General features: G+C 45.8%; 1 long non-coding RNA gene across 1 annotated transcript; it reads left to right on the plus strand.

The window, feature by feature from the left end:
• LOC119346500 lies at positions 1-1,720 on the plus strand. Its single transcript, XR_005167758.1, has 4 exons — positions 1-98; positions 607-656; positions 787-877; positions 1,282-1,720. It is a non-coding gene; the product is annotated as an uncharacterized LOC119346500 (long non-coding RNA).
• Positions 1,721-4,253: the final 2,533 nt, after the last annotated feature.

Raw genomic sequence — 4,253 nt, forward strand, 5'->3', positions numbered from 1 at the left:
GGGCCAGTGCTTCCATCCATCTTCCCCTCCCCCGACGATAGACTAGGATTTCGCCACTGGTTTCCCCCTCTTCGAAGTCCCTCTCCTCGCAATCGAAGGTACTGTACTGCCACAATCCAGCCAACCCCTTCCCCAGGCGTGTGATTAGCATCTGTACCTGCTTTTGGCTACAGCCATACTCGATGTTTTGTAATGTCAATTTTTGCATTTAGGTATGTAATGCGTACTCTGCCTAGTACTAATTGGTTCATGTGTTCATTGCATGCCTATCAGTGTTCAGCAAATTCATGTATTAGGTCAGATAATAATTAGAAAATAATAATGTTTATGATAACAAACATTATGTTGCTTCCTACTCCATAGACAAGCCTCCAGATTTGGCGGCAATATTTGTTTTCATTTTATTTTTCAAATTTCCGAGCTTCCAAGTGAGACTACTGATGCACCAAGTTCACATTTTCATGCTTCGACTAGCTTGCATCCACATCATGCTTCCAAGTAATTGTTCTGATGTATGCAGTGCACTTTCTCATGCTTTGTACTAATCGTGCTTCCACATTGTATTCGTTTTTTTTCATTCAGCTAAAATTTTGCTTCTAACTACAGTGCGTCAAGATTCTGCTTCGAAGTAACAGTAGTACAGTACAAATGTACCGGTACAATTTTTTTCATGCTTCCACATTATATTCGTTTTGTTTCATTCTCCTAAAATTTGGCTTCCTATTACCCGGGCTCACCGTCAACTACACTGGCCGCCCCATCGTCTCCGATCTCACCGCACACCAGCTATTGGAGAACCACCCATCGGCCGGCCGAAGAATAAGCGGTTGCCTCGCATTCATTTTCCCTCTTCTATGCCCCTCGTAAAAAACCGAAGGTATCACATTGCATCAATTGCTCCCCATTCCTATCCAGTTTTTTATTATTGTCAATTTGGTAATTGTTAATCTCAACAATGCATTCAGGTTTCTAGTTTTGTGTGTGTCGAGTATTATTGATAGATATGTTCATTGTGTGCTGAGAATTAACCAATCTTTGGTGTGAAATTGCTATATCCAATTTTCATGATTCATTTGTCTTATACATGTGCTTCTCCACGGTGCACAGTTTGCTTCATACGCACCATAATTATGTTCCTCACTGCATACGGTTTGCTTCATGTGCTTCACACTTGTGCTTCTACATTGGGTTCAGTTTTCTTCATGTGCACGCTTCATATTGTTTCTTAGGCGTCTTGTTTGTATCCAAGTCGAACTACTCATGCTTTCTAAATTTATGCAGGGCTAACAAGAGGTCATCAATGGTGGGCATGGCGAATGATGTGAAGATCCAGCATCTCAATGCCCAATGTTTTGTCATTGTTTTGGAAGAAAAATAGCAAGACACACACTCGGTTATCGAAGGGCGTTGACGGTTGACGTGTTGTTTGACGTGTTGTTCCTCGACGGTGCCAGCCTCGCTGCTCCACACTGGACGTTGTGGCTTGCGATGTCTGACAAAGGCAGATTTGTGGGACAAAAGGAAGTCATCGAGTCTAGGTCGCACACAGTGCGTAGAGCATAGCAGGGAGGGACTATGACATGACTGTAGTGGCGGTGCGACATAGTATTGCCGCTAGCATATAAATTTGTTCTACAAACTGGCTAGTGGATGGAAGCAAATTTGTAGCCTGTATGACACATGTTACGAGCATAAGGAAGCATTGTAATGTTTGACATTTGTCGGAAGCATGTTATATATGAACGAACAAGCAAAATTCAGTACCTACCAGAAACATATTTTTTCCAGGTGGAGCAAATATTATTGTGGCACATAGGACAAGTACTTCTAGATGGAAGAACAGATTAGTATGGCACACAGAACAAATATTTCTCAATGGAGACCAATTTTCGTTTGCACTAGAAATAAACTTTGCGATCGACATGAATATTTTGCTGCATATTGTTAGATCAAAGCAGATTTCAATTTACTTGAAGCAAATTCTCAGGTCTTTGTACAGATTTTCTCTGACTACAAAAAGTTGTTATGTTGGACAACCTTTTTATGTGGAAGCAAATTATTATTTTTTACATGGAAGCAACTTAAATTGTAGTAGAAGCAAAAATTTAATAACTCAGCAACGAAAATTACGTTGAATAAGTTATTTTAGGGGTGCAGTTAGTACATGAGGACCCACCTAAGTACTAACCCAGCGTGATTCTTGGACCCCCTTGGTTAGAGGAAGCAAAATACTCGGAAACTACCTACTGGAGACCTCACGTTCCACCACTGATCCAACGAACCAAAGCATCCTAATCCAACGGCATTGCACTGGTCTGATAAAACGCTAGGAATCAGTAGTCCGATTCCTAGTGCTTCCCATCAACTTATCCATCATGTATTCTCTATTGAACTCCTCACACACCCCATGAACCATATCCTACCTTTTTTTAGAGTAATGATACCGTAATTCTCACAAGTGCAAACATCTCATCAGATGCAACATTGTGTTCCCATATTTGGAAGATTTTCAGAGACGCAAGTGGTTTCGTGATTAACTTCTGAAAAACTACCTTGTTTTCATTTAAAGGTCGGTTATTACCATGTATCCCGAATGACCATGTTCCTTGAAATTAGACCTAACTATGTCTAGTTCTCTTTCCAAATGAAATAACCTCATATGCCTTCTAGCCCAGTGATTGATGTGATAAATACATAGAGGAGGGTGGCGTGGGACTCTCTTCTCGGAGTTAAATAGTTTATCTCATTGTTTGATTTTCCTATATAGCCCACCGGCCTATTAGTTCTCTTGTCATGCATCATCCTCCTCCCGTCTTAATGTTCAGAAGAATCTTACATTAATATAATTCCTTTCAAATATTTCTGTAAGTATTTTGTATACGTGGTTGTTCACTCTACATGGTCATTCTAGCTCCTGCTTGCCTACTCCAGTACCATTATCACATATCTCATGTGACCTGTTGCTTGATTTCATGATCACTGACCCACTCCTAACCACAAATCTAACTCGTTCTTCCTCAATGGGACAATGTCACAATCACCATGTCTACATATTCCATGTGTTGTAGCTTTTCACACTGTGCTAACAAGCCTTTGGCATCCTAACACCTAAGCCTCGGGCATGGGTGGGCACCGCATCCTAACTTCGTCGAACCCCTTACCAATATGTTGCGGGCGTAGCAAAGCAAAAGTAAAGTGTCAGTGTACAAAGGTAGGGGCTCTTGTACCCCTTTACTTGTGCACGGGCAGTCAGAGCCGCGCCCACGGCCGCACTTAGCAGGGCAGAAGAGGGAAGCCAATGCCACAAGACAACCAAGGCAACACCAAGACAAGAGACGCGAGGAGTGGAGAGGGCGAGGTGGACTCCCCCGGCAAGATCCTTGCCGGGGCGGCCTCTGCAGCCCCGGCAAGAGCCTTGCCGGGGCAACTTGCCCAACGCCAGCAGAGCGCGCCACCCTTGAGCCCAAGGGTTCCAACGCCGACAACCACATTGGGACCAAGGCTCGGGAGGCACCTTCATGGTGGCATGCAGATCTTCGTGAAGATCATAAACACGCAAGATCAGATAAGGACTAGAAGACGACGATCCTCGACAAGATCCTTGCCAAGGAAACCCACGAGACCTCCGGCAAGATCCTTGCCGGGGACGACCACAGTATGCCGTGGCAAGACCCTTGCTGGGGCCCCGACAAGACCCTTGCCGAGGACATCAGTGGGGCCGCGGCCAGGCCTGCGCCCGCCAAGGCTCCACCGCCGTTCCCATGCAACTGCCAGCCCAGCCAGCCAGGCGAGTACCTGCGTGGCGACGTGCGGCCCTGAGACCAACTCAGCAAGCACCTGCGTGGTGGCATGCAGATCTTCGTGAAGACCCTGCCACCGCACCAGCTCAGCAACCTGCCAACCTACATGGCGCCGCATGTCGTGCTGGCCTGGACGCACGTCGAAGCGAGGCGAGGCGGTGGCAGTAAGAAGGGCACGTCGGCAGCGCATTAAATGCGTTTGTCTGACGCTGCTAGAGGATAGACACAACCACCGCATGCACTTTCCACCTCCTGTCTGCCACTGTGGCATCCCCTTTTTCCTATAGAAGGAGGCCCGAGGCGTACTGGAGGGGGATTCGGCTTTTTAGACTACGCAGGCACCGTAGCTAGTCCAAGAACACAAGAACACTCAGATATACAGCAAAGCATGACTAGGGTATTACGCGATCCTCTCGGCCTGAACCTGGGCAAACGATCCTTGTGATGGCTCCT

The sequence above is a fragment of the Triticum dicoccoides genome, unplaced genomic scaffold, assembly GCF_002162155.2.
Source record: "Triticum dicoccoides isolate Atlit2015 ecotype Zavitan unplaced genomic scaffold, WEW_v2.0 scaffold41915, whole genome shotgun sequence".
Taxonomy (NCBI): domain Eukaryota; kingdom Viridiplantae; phylum Streptophyta; class Magnoliopsida; order Poales; family Poaceae; genus Triticum; species Triticum dicoccoides.